Here is a 21,756-nt window from a genome sequence, read left to right as displayed (position 1 = left end):
CCCAACCGCCGCCCCCCTCCACCCCCGAGCCCGGCCTTCCGGGGCCTGGACCCACCGGCGGCCAAAAGCTGGGCCTGCCTGGTCTGGGAAACCGGGTGATGGTTATGCAGCGGGCCCCCACCCCGGGGCGGCAGGGGCCTTGCAGGGGAGGAGCCACCCCGCGTGCAGGCCGCGGGCACCACCCCGGGGAATCTCTGACCCGGCCCGGTTCGTGTCCCAGTTCCAGTGACCTCAGCTACTCCCCCGGGTCCCCCCTTCATAGAATGGGCAAGACCAGACCGTTAGTCCCGGCCCCTCCTCCGCAGCCCGTCTCCTCTCCCTGCCCTGCGGCGCTGCGCCCCCACCCCCACCCCGGGCCTCCTGGGCCTGGGTGCCCTCAGGACATACAGGCCTGGCCCCCGACCCACGGGTGGTCGAGGTGGACATTGCCCCTCCTGGGGAGACGCTGGGGACAGACCTCCAGGAAGCGCCTCCGCCCCACCATCCCCGGCCCTTAGCGCTCAGAGGAGTTGCTGCCCCGGGCTCCGCACGAGGTCTGTCTGGTTCTGCCCAGCTCTCGGTGCCCTGGGACCCTGGCGGGGTCACCTGACAGCCCTGTGCCTCAGTTTCCTCCCTGGGAAAGGGGAAGGCGTGGGGCTGTGCTGTATAGGGTATAGGGGGCGTCCCCCGTGTTGGGGGTGGCACGCAGTCAGCCCACAGGGGGCATCCCCCTGATTATTCCACACACATTCTTGGAAAAGACGCTCCAGGCCCAGGGCCCTGCGCCGAGGGCCCAGAGCCTGGTGACCGGGCTGCCTGCTGTGTGACGAGGGCTGTGGGCCGGGTGTGGTCCAAGGAGACAGAGGACAGAACCCTCTTTGGAGGTGAGCTTCAAGAGGGTGTAGGGTCTGGATGCTGTAGTGGGCCTGGGGGCTGCTGGTGTCAAGTGGGGAGCTAGTTCTCACCTGGGTGAAGGCTCGGAAGCAAAGCCAGGTCAGAGGGGCGACCTGTCAGTCAGAGAAAGCCTTCGGGTGCAGACCCTGGAGCTGGGGGTCCGCACCTTCTCTGCAAGGCCCTGCGGCCGCCTGCTGAGGTCTGGAGAGCCCTGCTCAGAATGATGGCTTTACATGCATAAAGCAAGCTGCACAGCGTTACTGGGGGGAAGTCATGCTGTTATGAACACGCTTGTTAAAGTATGTGGTAAAGAACCCACCTGCCAATGCAGCAGACTCAAGAGATGCGGGTTCGATCCCTGCATCGGGGAGACCCCCTGGAGAAGGAGATGGCAACTCACTCCAGCATTCTTGCCTGGAGAATCCCATGGGCAGAGGAGCCTGGTGGGCTACAGGCCATGAGGTCACCAAGAGTCGGACACGACTGAGCGACTGAACAACAGATGGGGAAACTGAAGCCTGAAGTGAAAGGACCCATCCCTCGCTTTCCTTCTCCCATCTGAAACTGGGGTGCAGGCCCCGGGGTCGCCTTAGTTTTTGCCTGGAAAGGGCAGGCCCCTGGGTCGCAGAAGCTGCCGTGAGCATGGCTGGATGCCGAGTGCTCTGTTGGTAAAGGGAATCGGGTTCCAGATGTCCTGGCAGTGCCCAGGAGACGGAGGGAGCAGTGCCCCCTGCTGGTCAGACTCTGTCCTGCCTCCGGGTGCAAAGCAGGACACCTTCAGGGCTTCCCTTTAGGTGGCAGGAATGCTTCACCACCACCTACCCTCCCCGCATCTCAGTCTCCTCCAGAGCCCCGCCCCTCCTGTGGGTCAGTTCCGTTCAGCAGTCGCTCAGTCATGTCCGACTCTTTGTGACCCCACAGACTGCAGCACGCCAGGCTCCTCTGTCCATCACCAACTCCCGGCATTTAATCAAACTCATGTCCATCGAGTTGGTGATGCCATCCAACCTTCTCATCTTCTGTCGTCCCCTTTTCCTCCCGCCTTTAATCTTTCCCAGCATCAGGATCTTTTCTAATGAGTCAGCTCTTAAAGGCCAAAGTATTCAAACTTCACCTTCAACATCAGTCCTTCCAATGAACACTCAGGACTGATCTTTAGGATGGACTGGTTGTCCTTGCAGTCCAAGGGACTCTCAAGAGTCTTCTCCAGCACCTCAGTTCAAAAGCATTAATTCTTTGGCGCTCAGCTTTCTTTATGGTCCAACTCTCACATCCATACATGACCACTGGAAAAACCATAGCTTTGACCAAACAAATCTTTGTTGGCAAAGTAATGTCTCTGCTTTTTAATATGCTGTCTAGGTTGGTCATAGCTTTTCTTCCAAGGAGCAAGCGTCTTTTAATTTCATGGCTGCTGAGGGTGGGCATCCTCAAAGCTCCAGGATGCTCCTGGGTGGAGCTTCAAGGAAGTTGGAAGTTCCTCCTGTTTATTATTCATTTACATTTAATCCCCACCCCCACTGCTGCTCTCAGTACTTAAGCCCCTTTATAAACAAGATCAAGATAAAAAGGAAAGAAGAGAAACCAAGTAAAGCCAAAAAGAGTGATAGGGAAAAAACAAAACAAAACAGGAAGCCATAGGTAGGGCTGGTGCACAAATTATTGCCCTGAGATGCCCTTTTTTGGTGTGGTGATCCCCAGTCTACTTGGGACCAGGGACCAGTTTCCTTGAAGACAACTTTTCCACCGACCTGGGATGGAGGGGATGGTTTCGGGATGAGTCAAGTGCGTTACATTTTTTGTGCACTTTATTTCTATCACATTAGCTCCACCTCAGAACATGAGGCATCAGATCCTGGGGGCTGAGGACCCCTGTTTTAGTGCATGGCTGTAAGTTTGGCTCCCAGCTTCCTGGCAGCCGAGGCAAGGATGGAGATGAGATGCCCGTGTTGCAGAAACAAACCATCACTCCAGAGCAGCCTGACTTCTCACTACAGAGAGGAGAGAGCATCCCCAGGGGAGCCTCAGAAAGGATGCTGCGGATGTCCTGGCACCCCCATAGCGTGTCCCACGTGGCTCCCCAGAAAACAGCTCTCAGTGGAAACGAGGGGCAAGCAGCCTAGGCATGCTTGAAGAAACGCTATTTGTTAGCAGGTGGGATTCGGACTGGCCCGGGAGGGCAGGGGAGCTCTGCAGTGGTGCCCAGGCCTGGCAGAACATCCTGGAAGCTCATTCAGGAGCGAGAGCGTGTGATACTGAAATTGATGAGAACCAGCCTCACGGATTCATGAGCATGTCTTCCCTGCGCACGTCCTTGCCTCCATGACACATTAAACCGCAGGGAAAGAGCTCCAGGAACCTTTGTTCAGTGCACGGGCTGGGTCGGCCTATCTAACTAGTGGCCCACAACCCAGCAGGGCGAGAAGGTTTCAGAAGAGGTGGGAGGCCCGCGAGAACTGAAGGCCATCAGAACCATGTCAGCGAGGGCCCCAACACTCTGCTTTGGGGCCCTCTAACAAAACATAGCCCAGGGGACCAAGGTAATCTCCCTATAGCCTGGCACCCAAGGGCCCCAAGGGTTACCCAGCAGGTTCCTGACCACCAGCAGAGCAGCGGCAGGCGGAGGACAGTCCTACTCCCTGCAGACTCCGCCTTCTCTGTGAGCTGGGGGAGAAGCGCCCTCCCAGGAAACGCCCCCAAATTCTTGGGCCAAGGGGATGCTTTCCGTGGGGCTCAAGGTCTTGCACCTGCCGGGAGGGCTTCCTGCTACAGAAAGTGATCTTGCTCCCGCTCTCCATCACAATACGGCCACCCTCTGGGTCTGGCTCCCATCTAGACGTCAGCCTCTCGCGGACGATGGGGACAGTGTCTCACCTCCCTGGCGCTGGCCAGGATGGGCGTCGGCCAACGTTACTTCCACTGATGGCAACGGAGTCGGCTCCCTCCAGGGGGGAACCTGAGCTGGGCCAGGGTGTGCAGGCTCCCTGGGACACCCCTATCCCATGCCTCCATCTCTACACAGAGCTGGACAGCCGGACGGGCCTGAGTCCCCAGGCTCTGGGCAGCCTCTGCCCTTTGACCTCAGCTTTGTCTACGGCTCTGGATGAGGTCATGACTCATGTCACTTTGGGGACCTGAAGGCCATCCCAGCCACACCTCGGCCTGCAGTAAGACTCATCAGCGGTGACTCAGAGGGTGGGCCCCTGCACAGGGTTGGGGTGGGGAGGGGCATCAGGGTGGGTGGGACCCTCTCTGTCTTCAGCCCCCACCCCGGGCCCTCCCCACACTTAGAGGAAGTGAGTCCCTCAGAGAGGGAGACTTCCCTCCCCAGCCTTGTGCCCACCCTGGCCCCTGGCCTCAAGGGGAGGGACACGGACAGGCACCACCCAGCACTCAGGACTGCTCGGGGAAATAGGGGATATTATGATCCCTGCTTCCTGGGATCCCTGATAGCTCAGTTGGTAAAGAATCCGCCTGCAATGCAGGAGACCCCGGTTCAATTCCTTGGTCGGGAAGATCCGCTGGAGAAGGGAAAGGCTACCCACTCCAGTATTCTGATCCGGGGAATTCCATGGACTGTATAGTCCATGGGGTTGCAAAGAGTCGGACAGGACTGAGCGACTCTGAAATAAAAAAAAGATCCCTGCCAGTGAGGCAGCTAAGGCCCAGAGAAGTGGAGTAACGTGCCCGAAGGCACACAGCCTGCCCGAGACAAAGCCAGCTGTGGACGCAGGCTCTCTGGCTCCAGAGCACATGCCCACGGTCAGTCCACTGCGCTGTCTCGGGGCGACCACACTGTGACTGCACACCCAGGAGATGCTGGGGCAGAGGGAAGCCCAGGGACTGGGCAGGGGCCACTCTGGGGACCCCGGAGAAAGAGGGCCTTCCCTGAGCGGGCTCCAAGACATGAGGGGCTTGCCAGGCAGAGCAAGAAGACTGGGGGCCCCAGGAGAGGGTTCAGGGCTGCAAAGGGGGGCAGCGGGGCTCAGGACCACAGGCCTTCTCTCTGGGGCAGCAAGGACGCCTGGAGGAGGGGCAGCAGCAGCGTGACGCGGGGTTACCTGAGGGCCCGGGTGGGCCAGAGCGGGGTGTGTCAGGGGCCCCGGGGCAAGCTGATGCTTTGGCCCCAAGTTGTATGCAAAAAACTGGAAGAAAGCCTGACTCCAACTGGCTTCAGCTGACGAGGGCGTATGTATGCACCTTCCCCATAGGTCCCGGTGGGCCAGCGTCAGATGTGGCTTGACCCAGGAGCTCCCAGTGTCCTGTGGCCCATCTAGGCTGTGCTCCCCGCAGCCCTGGTTTCATTCTCAGGCCCTGGGGGTTGCAGGACAGCTATCAGCAGAGCCAGACCCACATACTCTGAGGGTCCTTTCCCCTCGCAGTCCCAGCAAAAATCTCTGTGTCTTACAGTGGTTCTCACGTCCATCCCTGACTCAGTCACGAAGGCAGCAGAGGTGGGGGCTACCAGCAGTCCAGCTCTGATCACCTCCTGTTGGGCTCAGCATTTCCCAGCCAGATGACTGTCCCAGATGGCAGGAAGGTATGCCTCAGAGACTGAGCTGAAAGAAGCTGCCCAGTGACTGACCGTTCACAGGCTTGCACACTCCGCTTGCACACCCCTGGTGATGGGAAGCTCACTACCCATCATGGCACTCTTTTCTGTTGTTAGAATGTTCTTTCTCTGATTGAGCTAAGTGCTGCTCCTGCAACTCCCACCTGTGGGCTCTGCTGGACCCCAGGAGGCTGGGGAGAAAATGCTGACTCCTCACCTCCAGAAGAAGACTGCAAACACCAGAGGCTGGACCTCACGTTCTTTCTTCTCTTCTTAGTTCCTGTGTGACCCTGGGCCTGAGTTTTCTCTCTTTCTGGAGAATGAGAAGGAAACCCTCCTGGGGTTCCTAAGGACCAGCAGAGGCAGGAGGCAGAAGGCAGAGCTGTAAGATGGTCCCCAACATTCCTGCCCCCGGCGCACACATCCTTCACACGCTCCTTTAATATGGGTGGGCCTGGCCTAATCAGGTGAGCTCTTAAAGGCCCTGGGCCCTTCCTGAAGTCAGACACACAAGTGTAGAGAGACTGGAAGTGTGAGGGACCCATGGAGGGGGTCACAAGGCAAGGGTCTGGGGTGACCTCTAGGAGCCAAGTGGTCCCCGGCCAACAGCCTGCAAGATAGTGAGGATCTCAGTCCTACCCACAAGGAGAGGAATTCTACCAGCAACTGAAGGGCCTGAAGATGTTCCCCTTGCTGAGCCTGCAGCCGGGGGCGTGGGCCGCTGAGTGAGGACCAGCTGAAGCGTGCTGGGGTCTTGACCCACAGAGACCAGGAGGTAATAAATGTGCATGGGCTCCAGTCACTGGGTTTGTAGTGAGCACAGAAAACAAATATAGGCGGTGAGGACTAAGTGGGTGGTTGACTCAGAGGGGCAGAGGGAGCAAGTCAGGGGAGCAGCTGGGGGTCTGGGGGGACAACGGCCTGGAGGAGGGGAGGCACCCCTTGCACCCTGGGGCCGGACCCCAGCCCCGGGAGACAGCCCCTCCGGAGCCCTGCCTGCTGGGCCAGGTCTGCCCTTTCTTGCGAGCTTTTTTTAAGTTCCAGGGAGGATACAACAAGGTGGGCACTACTATACCCACCAAATTGGAGCAGAAAACCAAGCCGGGAGAGGCTGTGATTTTCCAAGGCCCCAAAGGCATTAGGTGATGGACCTAGGGTTAGAACACGGGTGGGTCTCACCTCAAAGCTCATTCTCTTACCTCAGCCCCACATTTCTGTTCCACGTCCATTTTACAGAAGGGAAAAGTGAGGCCCAGGAAGGGGAGGCGGGTTGCAGAGACACCAGGCTAATTGATAACAGAAGGTCACAGGGACTGAGCCTGTACCACGCACGAGCCCAAACCTGTATCGGACCCTGATCACGTGCTCCTGCTAACATGCCCGTTTCACAGACGAAGAGGGAACCGAGAGGGTCAGGAACTGTCCAAGGCCACAGCGCAAGCGAGGGAGCTATAAAGTTGCGATGGGAACCCAGGCAACATGCCTCTTCTACAAAAGCTGGTTCAGAACCCGCAGACACTGAGGACTGGGTAAGGAGAGCTGGTAGGAAGGAGCGGACAGACGTCAGAAAGCGGCCCCAGCTGAGTGAAATGACGAAATCAGGGCCACCCGGCCAGCAGGGCTTGGTCCTTTTCCCTTCTTTTAAGACAACAGCTTTCAGCTTTGACTGTCTGCAGCCCAAGACTTTCTTGGAAATCACCCTGCCTGCCCCACCCCAAAGCTGATAGGAGTTGGACGTGAAGCTTCCCCTGAACCAGACTGCCTCCCCACGCCTGGGAAGGTACATGCTGTCCATCCTGTCCAGCAAGGCAGTCCTCCCTGGACTTCTGGCTCACCCCACTCCCAGGCCAGCTGATGGTGCAGCTGTCCTGGAGGTTGCTCAGCCCCTGGCCACTCTCTGAGGAGCCTGAAACCCTCCTCCATCCTCCCCAGAGCTGGGGCCAAGCAGATGCCCAGAGACTCGCTCTGGCCCCCCAGGGTGTCAGGCCGGCTGGCTGGGTGGGAGTGCTGGGCAGGGATCTCAAGCCACTTTCCCCTGGCCCCTGGGCCACGCTGCCCTTCGGGGCCCCTGAGCTGTGTCCACACATTCCTGGCGGCCTGCTGCACTGAAGACGAGCCAGAGAGGAAGGGCTGCAGAGCTGAGGGCGAGGAGGCTGCCTCTGGCCTTCCGGGGGCTCCCCTCCAAGCTTTCAAGCTGCTAAATGGGGTCCAGGTGCTGCCCAGGCTCCCGCCCCCTCAACGGCCCTCATTCAGGCCCTTCCCCACCGTGCTGGGCACCCAGGTTTACCCCTCACAGGGTCCCTGCAGAGAAACTCCTACCATCCCCGTGTTACAGGCTCAGAGAAGGGGAAGTGACTCCTCCAGGGTCACACGGCCAGGGCGTGGAAGACCAGGGTGCTGGCCGACGGGTTTCATGGCTGGGCCCTGGTTTGTGGGGTGGCCAGTTGGAGACTGAGGTCACACAGTGGCCAAGGTGAGGTGGTCTGAGCCTGCGGGAGCCCCTTGAGAGGCTAGAGGGCCTCCGGGCAACTTCCTGATTACCTGCACCCCGGGCAGGAATGGGAACCCCTCCTGCACACCTGCCAGGGCAGCCCGCCCTGCTTTGTTCCTGGGCCTGGGAGACCCTCACACCCACGTCTCTTCAGCCAGGCTGGGCTCCCCTCTGCCTCTCAGCCCACCTTGTGACAGTACAAGCTCTGGAGGCAGACCCTGGTGCCTTTCTGGAACTGCTTATCATTTATCCATCACGTGGAGCCTGGTTTCCTGACCATCGTGAAACTCACGTGGGTCTGAACCCAGTGCCTTCAGGGGTGAGCCCTGATTGGCTGAGCTCATCGGCATACCCTGCCCTCCTTCCATGGTGATTGGTTCAGGGGAGAGTCCTTTAGCCAATGAGAGCCAATCTGCATGATGGATCAATCATTCACTAGCACTGTCAGGAAGGAACATTTCTTTCTACACAGACTCATTTCCTCCATGTGGGAGCCATGAAAAGAGTGACCAGTCGCCATCTGATGGTCTTGAGGGAAGAGCCTGCCTTGGAATGGAGCCGCTCGAGGAGAGGAAGTGAGCAGAGGAGAGAAAGCAAGCTGGTCTTGAGCCTGGATCGTGCCATGCCTGAAGCTGTTGTTTCTCAGCTGTCAGATGATTGAGCCAGTAGATCCTCTGTAATGCTGAAGTCAGCTTGACTGAGTTTCCTGTGTTACCTGCAGCTCAGATTGCTGTTCAGGGGCTCTGCCCAGCCAACCCTGACAATAAACAAGAACTCAGCCACTTGGTGGGGTTACGCCACGGAACGGACTGCCTGCCATGTGCTGGAAGCTGTCTATTTTACATCCCCACGATGAGGTTCCCTTTGCGTGGGCGAGGATCTGAGACCGATAGATCACCGAGCCTTACCCAAGGCTAGGATTTGAACTTGGGTCTGTCTGACTCCACAGCCCGTGTGGGTTCTCTGCCCCTGGGCAGTCCCTCCCGGGGCACCGCCTGTGAGCTGGAGCCCAGAGCCTGGCCACAGTGGACATCTGGGGAGGCTCTCCCGTGTGGACCCGCATCCTGCCAGCCAGCCTGGCAAGTCCACGGGCACTCCTTGGACCGCGCATGTCAGGGAGTGCTGGCTGGCTGGGGCCATCCCTGCAGGGGGTGGGAGGGAGCATAGTGTTGGCCTGAGCCGGCTCCAGGGTGCAGGCGGCTCCTAGCTCAAGTTGTAGGTTCTGCCGCATCCTTAGCTCACCCCTCCCTCCCCAAACCCGAATGTCAGTCCCCACCCCACCCAGTGACTGAGTGGACGCGCATCCTGCGGCCCCTTCCCAGGACCCCTCACCGCAGGGACTTCCTCTTCCACCCCTTCCTTGGGGCCCCCACGCCACATCCTGGATCTCATATCACCAGAAACTGCTCACCTCTGAAATCTCAGTTTCTAACCATCCCCCTTGGTTTTATTTATTTTTTTTAGCTGTGGGATCTTAGTTCCCTGATCAGAGGTTGAATCCATGCCCCCCTGCAGGGGAAGCTTAGAGACTTAACCACTGGACTGACAGGGAATTTCCCCTAACCTTGGTTTGAAAAAATATATAACAACTTTGTTGGGATGTGATTCATATGCCATACAGTTCACCCTTTTGTGGAGCGAAGTTCAGTGGTTTTTTAGCATTTTCACTATGTACAGCCATCACTAGACAGCTTATTAAAAAGCAGAGACATCACTTTGCCAACAAAGGTCTGTCTAGTCAAAGCTGTGGTTTTTCCAGTAGTTGTGTATATATGTGAGAGCTGAGCTCTCATCATAAAGAAAGCTGAGTGCCGAAGAACTTATGCTTTCGAACTGTGGTGTTGGAGAAGACTCTTGAGAGTCCCTTGGAGAGCAAGGAGATCCAACCAGTCCATCCTAAAGGAGATCAGTCCTGAATATTCACTGGAAGGACTGATGCTGAAGCTGAAACTCCAATACTTTGGCCACCTGAGGCAAAGAACCGACTCATTTGAAAAGACCCTGATGGTGGGAAAGATTGAAGGTGGGAGGAGAAGGGGATGACAGAGGATGAGATGGTTGGATGGCATCACCAACTCGATGGACATGAGTTTGAGCCAAGTCCGGGAGATGGTGAAGGACAGGGAAGCATACTGTAGTCCATGGGGTCGCAAAAAAGAGTCAGACACGACTGAGCGACTGACCAACAAAACAACTGTCACTACAATTAATTTTAGAACATTCCCCTAAAAAGAAACGCTGTACCTGTCAGCTGTCACTCCCCATTTTCCCTTCACCAAGGCCCCTGACGATGGCGGATCTAGTTTCCGTCTCTGTGGATTTGCCTGGTCTGGACATTTCACAAACGGAATCACGCAACACGTGGTCCTGTTGTGACCGGCTTCTTTCACTTAGCGTAAGGCTTTCAAGGGTCATCCTGTTGTCATTATGTAACAGTACTTCATTTCTTCCCATGGCTAAGTTCTGTTCCATCCCATGGATATGCCGCCTGTCGTGTGTCCATTTATGATCCATTGTTATCCACTAGTGTCTGTTTGGGTTGTGCTCAGATTTTTGATTCTCATGGAAAAATACTATGAACATTCATATATGTTTATGTAGAGATAACTTCACAGTTCTCTTGGATACGTACCTGGGGGTGGACTTGCTGGGTCATACGGTAAAGAAAGTGTTAGTTGCTCAGGTCGTGTCCGACTCTTTTCGACCCCGTGGACTGTAGCCCGCCAGGCTCCTCTGTCCATGGAATCCTCCAGGCAAGGATACTGGAATGGGCTGCCATTTCCTTCTCCAGGGGATCTTCCTGAACCGGGGATTGAACCCAGGTCTCCCACATTGCAGGCAGATTCTTTACCAGCTGAGCCACCAGGGAAGGATGCTAACTCTATGCTTAACCATTTGAGGAACCGCCAGCCTGCTTTCCCAAGAGACTGCACCATTTTACGTTCCCACCCGCGGTGAGGCTCTGACGTCTCCACATCCTTGCCCATCCTTGTTATTTTCTGTCCTTTAAAAAATTCGTATAGTTATCCTGCTCTATATGAGGTGGTATTCCACTGTGGTTTGGATTTGCATTCCCCTGGTGTTGAGCATCTTTTCATGTGTTTATTGGCCTTTTGAATATTTCCCTTGGAGAAATGTCTATTCAGATCCTTTGTCCATCTTTAAACTGGGTTACATTTTTTTTTTTTTTTGCTGAGTTGTAAGAGTTCTTTATACATTCTGGATAAAATCCCTTTATCAAATATATGATTTGTAAATATTTTCCCATTCCATAGGCTGTCTTTTTACTTTTATCTTTTGCAGGCTTCCCTCGTGGCTCAGGTGGTAAAGAATCTGCCTGCAACGTGGGAGACCTGGGTTCGATCCCTGGGTTGGGAAGATCTTCCCTAGAGAAGGGCACAGCTACCCACTCCAGTATTCTTGCAGGGAGAACTCCATGGACAGAGGAGCCTGGCTACAGTCCATGGGAATTGCAAAGGGTTGACACGACTGGGTGCCTAACACTTGAATTGAAGTATGAAAGTTTCAATTTTTTTTTTTTAAGCTGTACAGCTTTGGGATCTTAGTTCCCCAGTGAGGGTCTAATCCAGGCCCTTGTCAGTAAGAGCACAGAATCCTAACCACCAGACCGCCAGGGAACCCCAGAGGTTCAGCTTTGACAGGGTCCAGTTTGTCTACTTTTTCTTTGGTTTCTTGTGTTTTTGGTGACCTGTCCAAGGTGCCTTTGTCTAACCTAAGGTCATGAATGTTTATTCCTGTATTTTCTCCTGGGAGTTCTGTAGATTTAGCTCTTCTGTTTGGGTCTGCGATCCATTCTGAGTTAATTTCTGTGTTTGGCGAGCAGCAGGGACCCAGCCTCGCTCATCTGCTCTGGGAGGCCGGGGTCTCAGTGCCCTTTGCCCACCCCTCTGGCCTGCTCACATGTCCTCTGCGACAGTTCTGAGTGCCTGACCCCCTGGAGGCCACCAGGCCCTGACCCCTCTCTGAAGTCGGTCTCCCGGGGAGCCTGAAGTTGTCTCTCTGTGGCCAATGTGGGCAGGGGACGTGCAGGGAAAGGCGGAGATGGAGAGCAGGGCTCGGGTGAAGGGTTCCAAGCTGGGACGCCAGGGGGCTGGAGGGTGGGCTGGTGTGTCCTTGAGGGTGGCAAGGGCTGCTTTGTGGAGGGGAGGGGCGAAGCAGCTGAGAGAGCATGGTGCCCGCCTGGGCTGGCCCAGGGTGTCCAGCACCGGGCTCGGCACTTCTGTGGCACTTTGAGCTGCCAGTACGATGCCTCTTTAACCCAAGCCCCAGAGTGGATGCGTTCCTCGCAAACCCCGCCAGGCTGTTCCCTATAATTTCCTTGCGGATAGGTCGGGAGCTTCAGCCCCAAGGCCCGTGGTTCCCTGCCCCCAGGAGGCCTCGGTGCCCACCCCGCCCTCGGCCGGCTCTGGCCACCCCCAGCCCGCCCTGAGTTTGTGCAGACGCAGCACGTGGGCTCCTGCTCCGCGGCCAGCCGCCCGAGTGACCTCAGCCCCGAGGCATGCCCCCTGCCCACACCCCTTCTCCCCACCACCCCTCCCTGCCCCGGGCCTGGCGCCCTGGAGCGCGGGTGGGGCTCTGGGCCGCCCAGGGTGCAGCTCAGGGCCCTCCTCTCCACTTCCTGGGCCGCTCCAGCCCCTTTCCCACCTCCCAGCCTGGCCAGGCTCCAGCAGCGACGCTTCTGTCTGGAGGTGGACGTTGCTGATGGTTGAGCGTTGTGAATGGATTTAATGCCCCTGAGCTGCACACCTAAAAATGATCTAAAAGGTAGGCTTTATGCTGTATCTGTTTTACTACAGTTAAAAAAAGAAAGTCTACACCTCCTTTACTGGCAACGAGGGGCCCCGTGCTGTGGCGGAAGTTAGCCCGCCCGCCCACTTCCATCCCCTCCGCAGCACCTGGGGAGATTTCGGCCGCAGTGCAAACCTCCAGGCCTCTGCCCACGCCGCTTTCCAACCAAGTGGAACACCCACTTCATCCAGGGGCACCCTCGGTGTTCTCCTCCTGTGCTGGGCGCCTGTGGGCGAATGGGGACTCCTGGACAGACGGGCAGACGGGATCCGATTCTTGCGTAGGTAAAATGCTGCTCACGAGGGGCTCCTGGGAATTTATCAATAAACAATCGAGGCTTGGCTGTGGTCTCTCCCACGGGCTATTTATGACCCTGAAGACTGGTGTGACATTTAGTGGCCTCCTAGGAGGCCATGTTGGGCAAGATCAGCCTGGGCCTATGCCTTGTACATTTCTATCAAAATCCGGAAGGAACCTCTCCATGTGAACCCTGGGGGAGGGGCCCTGGGTGAGTTTTTCCCTTGTTGATTGCCTCTCTCTCCATGGACACGTGTGGAGGGTAACAGTTTGAATAGCGGTTTTTAAGAGATGTGTGTGCACCCGTGTGTGCACATGCGCATGTGCCCACGTGTACATGTGTGTGGTGTGTGTGTGTGCTGATGTGAGTGTATGGCTTTGGGTGTGCGGTGCGTGTCCACGTGTGCTCAGGGGTGCGTGTGCAGTGTGTGTGCACGCTCTCCCTGGCCCTGTGTCGGCATCCACACTCCAGCCACTGTCCTGCCCAGCAGACAGTCCTGGTCCCTGAGGCAGCCTGTTCCCAGAGCCTGGTCAAGAGAGTTCTCCCCTGACTTCCTGTCCTGGGACTCCTTCTGGAGGGAGGAGGGGAAGGGGGAGGGGAGGGTGGAGGAGGGGAGGGGAGGAACTGGAGTGGGGAGGAGGGGTTAGGAAGTGAAGGGGTAAGGGGGGAGGGAGGGGGAGGGGGAGGGGGAGGGGGGGAGGAGGAGGGGGAGGAGGAGGAGGAGGAGGAGGAGGAGGAGGGGGGGGGAGGAGGAGGGGGAGGAGGAGGGGTTAGGAAGTGAAAGGGGAGAAGGGAGGGGGTGGAGGAGAGGGAGTAGAAGGGGAGGTGGACGGGGGAGGCCGGCGCCTCCAGCTGGGTCCAGGCAGGGGCCAGGATGCTGAGAGCGCAGTGCTGACCATGGTTCTGGGAAGGCCAGACTCCTGGGGACAAAACCTTGCTCTGCCCTTTGTCATCGCAGACAGGAGGAACCGAGCTGGTCCGGGTCTCAGGTGAGGACACCGAGGCCCGGGGAGGCATCGTTGAGCGAGGGAGCGCTGAGTCGGGGGGCTTGGAGCTCAGCGGCCCCACCCCAGGGCTTCGCCTCTCCAGCTGGCCACCAGGCACACGGGGACAGCGTAGACACGAGCACTGCGCCCGGGCAGGCGGGTCCAGGAGCGTCTGCTAGCACCACTGCACACACCAGGCAAGGCCAGGGGACAAGGGTCCCGTCCACACTTGGCCAGAGTCCGTGTTGGAAAGCGTCCTCGAGCCCGGGGCCCCGTCCCTGTCACAGCCCTGCCACTCACCGGCCCTTGGCCCCGAGCAGCCACCCACCCACCAAAACGCCGTTTCCTCTCCTGCAACATGGGCCGCTGCGCTGACCTCACCCGGTGGTCACAGATGACCGCCGAGGCTGACCCCGGGTGCCACCCACATCGCGCTCGGTAAACACATCAGGGCCTCCCGTCCGCTCCCCCCCGACATCCCGCCTCACCTGCACCATGGCCCGGTCCTCTCGGGCCGTGGGACCCCCGCCCTGTCTCTGCACGCCCCGGAAATGCCTGTGTGATGATGCCGCCGGCAAACAGGCACGTCTGTGCCCCGGGAGTCTGGACCTGCCACTCGCCTGCCTCAGCTGTCTCCCTGTTGCTGGCTCTCTCTCAAGCTATTAGTATGCAACTCGTTTTCCATAGTATTATTAATCCTACTGGCTGCTTCCAATAATAAAATATTATTGTGGCTCATCTAGAAAGTAGCAAAGAATAGATACACAGTTTTTAGAGTCACTCCCTCACAGTAAGTTGGATGGTGGGGCCCTGCAAACGATGGATCCAAGTTCTTAAGCCCCAGACTGGGAGGGATACATTATAAGTTTGAGATGGACATGTACACACTGCTATATTTAAAACAGATAACCAACAAGGGCCTACTGTACAGCACAGGGAATGCTGCTCTGCGGTCTGTAATAACCTAAACAGGAAAAGATCTTGAAAAAGAACAGATACATGTGTATGTATAATGGAATCCCTCTGCTGTACCCCTAAAACCAACACAACATGGTTATTCAACTCTCGTTGCTCAGTCGTGTCGGACTCCTTGCGACCCCATGATCCGCAGCACGCCAGGCCTCCCTGTCCATCACCAACTCCCGGAGTTCACTCAGACTCACGTCCATCAAGTCAGTGATGCCATCCAGCCATCTCATCCTCTGTCGTCCCCTTCTCCTCCTGCCCCCAACCCCTCCCAGCGTCAGTCTTTTCCAATGAGTCAACTCTTTGCATGAGGTGGCCAAAGTACTGGAGTTTCAGCTTTAGCATCAGTCCTTCAAATGAATATTCAATTACACTCCAATATAAAATAAAACTTAAAAAAAAAAAAAAAAGGCAAACCAGACCCTGTGAATGTAAACTTCCTTATTTGGAAATAGGGTCCTTATAAATGTAATTAAGTTAAAGGTCTTGGGATGAGATCCCCCTGGGTGACCTGCTGCTGCTGCTAAGTCGCTTGTCGTGTCCGACTCTATGCGACCCCATAAACGGCAGCCCACCAGGCTCCCCCATCCCTGGGATTCTCCAGGCAAGAACACTGGAGTGGGTTGCCATTTCCTTCTCCAATGCATGAGAGTGAAAAGTGAAAGTGACGTCGCTCAGTTGTGTCCGACTCTAGTGACCCCATGGACTGCAGCCTACAAGGCTCCTCTGTCCGTGGGGTTTGCTAGGCAAGAGTACTGGAGTGGGGTGCTACTGCCTTCTCCGTTACCTGGGAGGGTCCTAAACCCAGGGATGGGAGTCCTTGTAAGACACACACACAGAGGAGGAGACAATGTCCATGTGACGATGGAGACGGAGACTGGAGTGCATGATGGGCCAAAAGCCCAGGAACACCTGGAGCCCCCAGGAGGCGGAGGAGGCAGGAGGTCTCCTCCCCAGGAGCTTTGGGAGGGACCCGGCCCCGCAGAACCGTTTATTTGGAGTTTTGGCCTCTGAGACGGTAAGAAAATCAATTTCTATCGTTTTGTGCTCACTGCTTTCAGTTTCAGTGCAGTCGCTCAGTCGTGTACTTCTTAGTCGTGTCTAACTCTTTGCGACCCCGTGGACTGTAGCGCCCAGGCTCCTCTGTCCATGGATACTGGAGTGGGGTGCCATGCCCGCCTCCAGAGCACCTTCCTGACCCAGGGCTGGAAGCTGCGTCTCTTGCATCGGCCGGGGGCCTCTTTACCGGGAAGCCCTTCCATCGTTTGCAGTCACTCCATCTGTGGTGCTTTGTCAAGGCAGGTCCAGGAGACAAACAGTGAGCCCAACCCCAGCCGTCAGGGTGGGTCTTGTCGACAGGTGGGGTGCCATCCTCCGGTCGTGAGCCTTGGGGCCTGTGTATGTGTTCGTTACACAGTTTAGATTTTACTGAGAGACCTTGTGGTGTCTTCATTTTTAAAAAAAAACACGATTTCATGAACATTTTCTCATTTTATAAAGTATTTTCATGAACGCATCTTTTGACGACAAAAATGTACATTAGAAGTTACACCTGTATCTCATGAAACTTAGAGCATACGGGAATATACACAGAAGGGATAAATGTTAGGCTGGACCATGGTGACCACAGACAACCGTCTCATTGCTTTTCTCCGAGGCGTGCACCTTGGTCACAGTCTTGCCGGGATGTGTAAAATGGTGTGGCCACTCTGGAAAATTATCTGGTAGCTTCTTAAAAATGAAAAAAATCCACTAAAGTAAACATCTATGTATGACCGAGCTTTCACATTCCTGGGCGTTCATTCCAGAGACAGGAAGACTCACGGTCACGTGAGACCTGCAAGCCATCCTTCAGAGAGGTTTTCCGGGTAGTGGCCCAGAGTGGGGACAGCCCAGTGTCCTGCGTGGGTGGTGAAGCCAACCATGCACGTCTGTCCCTCTCATCTGCACTGTGGACGCCTCTCCCAACGCCAGGGAAAGAGCTACTGGTACACAGCAACCTGAGCGGCCCCCAGGGCATCACGTGGAGGGGACAAGGTCTCTGTCACAGCTTCACACGCCATGTGATTCCTTGACGTCACCTTCCTGGAAGGACAGAATCACAGGGATGGAGAACAGGGGCATGTGTGCCGGGGGTTAGAGGTGGGAGGTGCGTGAGCTGTAGGGAAGTGGTCGTGGGGGGTGGGACCAGCTTTGTGTCCTCACTGCGGGACGCTCGTCGGAATCTACCCCTGTGCTGAAGGGACAGGCACTCACACGCGCACGCACACACGTGCTCCCTCTGCAGAGCGGTTACCTAAGGTGCAGCCGGGTGGAGGGTACACGGGAGGTCTCTGCGTGTTTGCAACTTTCTGCAAATCAATAATCATTTCAAAATAGAAAGTTAAACAACGTCCTGCTGGGAGACAGAAAGCACTCCCGGCACTTCAGAGTGGTGACGGGCACCAGGGTGGTGATGGAGCTGCAGAGGAGCGGAAGCAGGGCACAGAGCTGCCACCGCCCCGGGGGCTGGGGTGGGGCGGTTCCTGAGGTCTGGGACTGCCTGGCCAGGTGTGCCCGCCCGTACCCATCACCCATCCCTAACCCCTCTGCTCTCCTGAGCTCAGCTGGAAGCTGGCTGGCGGCCTGGAAGGGGTCCTCTCCCCGCAGATGCAGGGCAGAGCGGGGAAGGCCAAGCTGGGGCTGGGGGAGCGGGGGCCACTGACCAGCAGGCTGTGTACCTCGGGGGCTCCTGTCGTGACGTGCTTCGTGTTTACTGAGTCGCGTCCCGGAGCGACCCCTTTCCCAAAAGCCTGCTGCTGGAGGCCACGTGTCGCCTGGCCTGCATGGGTGCTGTCATCTGTCAGTCAATCCCACCTCCTCGCGCAGGGCGCTGCCCCTGATAAGGCCGGATGAAAGCTCCTGGATGTGAACGTTGGCGGGCATTGCACTGGCTTCTTCGGGAAGGAGTCCCACCCGAGTAGCTGCAGGGTCACTGGTGTAAATGCTTGAAGACTTGGCACTGGGACCACCTCGCTTTGCAGAAAGGTTCTGCCGGTGGCGCTTTCCTCCAGCCGAGCACTGGGCTGGGCGCACCTTTGGCATCGTGGAGTCTCGTCCTGAGTTACTTGCCTCGCGCTGCCACCTCAGCCCAGCTCCTGCTGCTGGGTGAGCATCCTTGGATGCCATCGCTAGGAGGGGTGCCAGGATGGAAGGCCAGCGGGTCGTCTGTGCTCTAGGGGACGCCTGGGGTCTGGTCCGCAGCTGCTCTCCCCCAAACCCTCCCCTGGCGGCTGCTGGAGGGGCTGGCCTCACCCTCGGCCACACCCTCCAACTCCTGGGCCTGGTCCGGGGCCTCTCCCTGGGCTGGCTCTGCCTGGAATTGCCCCAGACACCGCTCCACCTGCCGGCCCGGCGTCCATCCACACGCGGCGCCCGTGAGCCTCGGGGAGACGTGGACAGCGCTGAGCGCCGTCAGGAGCTGGAGACGTTGCTGTCACGCGGAGCCGGGCACCCTATGGCCCCCCTCGGCGGAAGCCTGCCCAGCCCCCGGTGGGATCTCCAGCCCCTTCTCTGTGTCCCCTCCCTGCTTTGTCTCCTCACCTGAGGACAGAGATGGGGCCGTCCACCCCTGGCCCCTTCAGAAGGTCACGCCGTTCTTCCGGGCTACCCCAGTGCACCCACCCCGGGCCCCGCCGGCTGGAGCAGGGCGTGACTCTGTGCAGGGGACACTGGGCTGGGTGTCCCTGGACCGCAGGAGCCCCCATGCGAGTGGGGGAGGCCAGGCTTTGAGCCAGTGGGTGTCGGAACTTGGGGGCACCCACGACAGGTGATCAGCAAAACCCTAGATCTGAGTGAGGTCACAACCTGAGGGCGGACCTGAGTTTGGGGGCACCGCTCAACACTCCACTACTGTCCTCAGGGCTCCCGGCCTCCTAGAGATCAGAGCTAGATGCTCAGCCTGCTCAGTAGGCAGATATCACTGCCATTAATTTTTCACCCCATATTGCAGTGACATTTTCTTCCCCTAGCTGTGGGCCCAGGGTCCTCAGGGAACAGTTAAATGAATACACCGGTAATGAGACAAGGAAAGCATTGAGGGTGATCCAGGTAAGGGGGAGACGTGAGTCACATCCCAGCCCCTGCTGGACACGGGCCAGGCTCCAGCCCACCTCCCGTAAGGGTGAGTCCACTCCATGCCCTGACCAGCCCAGGGTTACCGGGACAAACCACGCCAGGTGCAGGCTGGGTACCCAGGAGCTGCAGGTGGCTTTGCTCCTGCGTGCTGCCTCCTCGCCCAGGGGCTCCTATTCACCCTTCAGGACCCACCATGAATAGCCCTTCTGTAAAGCCCTTTCTGGATGCAAGGCCTCCCTGCTGGGACTCCACCTTGCCCTCGTCACCTCAGTGTGCAGCGCTCTCCACGGGAGATGGTTGCCACCTGGGCGTCTGGGTTCCGTCTTTCTCAACCCTGGGCTTCAGCTTCCCGGAGGGGCTGCGGCCACGTGGTCTCTGCAGGTGCTTCATCCTGAAGGAGCCTCGGCTCCCACCGTCCACCCAGCGTGCGTGTGGTGGTTCAGGGCAGGAATTTCCACACGGGTGTTTGTCAAACATGTACTTCACCAAAGCAGCCTGGCAAGGGCGCTGCAGCAGGAAGCCCAACGGCGGCTTGCCTGGCCCGCCCTTCAGGGGAAAAAATACATGACAATAACTCACGATGAAAAATACGGCCCGGGAAAGAGGTGCTTCAGGGATTTCTGAGAAAAGAACTTTCTGTTTTGTGCAGGAATCCGCCAAGTCTCCCCCCGTGTGGGTTCAAGGCCTGTTCTTAGCTGTGCAAGACACACCTGCCGCTGGGGCCCAGGGAGGCTGGCAGGGTGCCCCAGCCCCTGGGATGACTCCCGCCGGCTTCCCAACCAGCCTCACGGAAGGAGGCCGACTCCTCGCGGACCCACCTTCCGTCAGGAGGCCCCGGCCCCTGGGCCTTCTGCCTGAGCTTCCTGGGAGCTGGCCCAGAGCTGGGCTGGCATAGACGGTGGATGGACCCACCCTGGACCTCACAGCCAACAGGACGCCGGCGGGCAAACAGGTGGCGACCATCTACCGTGAAAAGTGCTGCACGGTGAGGTGTAGACAGCAAGGTGGAGACCAGCAGGGAGGCCTTGCATCCGGAAAAGGCTTTACAGAAGGGGGCATTCACAGTGGGTCCTGGAGGGTGACTAGGAGCCCCTGGGTGAGGAGGCAGCACGCATGTGCAAAGGGGATGTGACGGGCGGATTATGGCCCAGTGCACATAAGTAATCCCTCTGTTCTTTTCGCAAGGCTTTTCCCAGAAAAAGATAAGAACCGTGCCATTTACTGAGGGTTTGTGCTTAACCAACACACCCTCACATGATCCTTGCAGTAATCCCTGAAATCAGCATCGCTATCCCCGTGGTACAGAGGAGAAAAACAAGGGTCCCAGGGGGGTGATGCTCACAGATGTGTAGCTCTGAGCATCAGAGTGGGGACCCTTCTGACCTGGGACACGCCCCTCCGACCTTGGACACACCCTTCTGACCTTGGGCATGCCCCTCCAACCTTGGGTACGCCCCATCACGGTCCTCAGCCCCTCATGTGCCTGGTGGGGATGTCAAAAGTGCCTGACACCCTGAACAGCTCCCTTCTGGGGTCTGTCTGGCCCCTCGGGCACGCGTTTCTTGGAGATGCTACTTCCTGGGTCAGAGGCAAGGTCGGTGTCCTCCAGGAAGGCAATGGGGCCAGGCAGACGTGGGTGGGAATACCTCTCCCCTGCAATCTCTCCCCCCACCAATTCCTGTCCGTCTTCATTCCCCCACCTCGCTCTCACACACACACACACACACACACACACACACACAGAGCTCCCAAAGGGAAAGAAACCAGCTCTCAGAGTCCAGGCCCCAGACCCAGAGGACAGCAGCCTTCAGGGATGCTCATAGCAGCTGGAGGGCCTGAGGTTTCTCAGAGGAAACCCGCCTGCCCTCCTGCCTCCTGCCTCCTGCCGGGCCAGTGGCCCCAACCCAGGACCCAAGTTCCCAGGCTCTAGGCCACACCCTTTCCTTCCTGCTGGGGGTGGGGGGCGGTGGGGGGGTGGCGGGGGGCGGCGGGGGGCGGGTGGGGACTCAGACTGCCTGCCTATCCCAGGCTGCTGGTGTGGACGGACTGCCCCCTCCCCGCCCGCCTCCCTGTGGCTCTTGGTGGGATCCACTCCTCCACCGGCTCTATGAATCCACCGGTAGCCGTGGCGTTTGAGTTGCCCTTGACGGATGTAAGAGGCAGGATGTGTGGGTTACTCGCTCAGTTGCGTCCGACTCTTTGCGACCCCAGCCGGGCTCCTCTGTCTGTGGGATTCTCTAGGCAGGAATACTGGAAAGGGTGGCCATTGCCTTCTCCAGGGAGAGGCAGGATGGTAGCCTCCAAAACATCCACTCCCAAACGTTGGATCCTGTGACCTTTTATGGTAAATGTGTTTAAATCAAGGGTCCTGAGATGGGTGAGCCTCCTGCTTATCTGGGTGACCCTGTGTGTGTTCACAAGTGTCCTTGTGTGGGGGAGGCACAGAGGAGGGGGTGTGGAGATGGAGCAGGGACGTCTGAGGATGCGATGCTGCCCTTGAAGGCTGGCCTGACGCGGCCACAAGCCAAGCATGCTGGCAGCCCCCGCTGCTGGAGCAGGCAAGGAGCCGTCCTGCCCGAGGGCCTCCGGGGCCAGGCCAGACTTCCGGCCTCCAGAACCCAGAGGGTAGTGTTCTGTAGTCCTAAAGCCACCCCATCTGTGGGCA

This window comes from Bos mutus, chromosome 6, assembly GCF_027580195.1.
Source record: "Bos mutus isolate GX-2022 chromosome 6, NWIPB_WYAK_1.1, whole genome shotgun sequence".
Lineage (NCBI taxonomy): Eukaryota > Metazoa > Chordata > Mammalia > Artiodactyla > Bovidae > Bos > Bos mutus.
Note: the sequence above shows the minus strand (reverse complement) of the source record.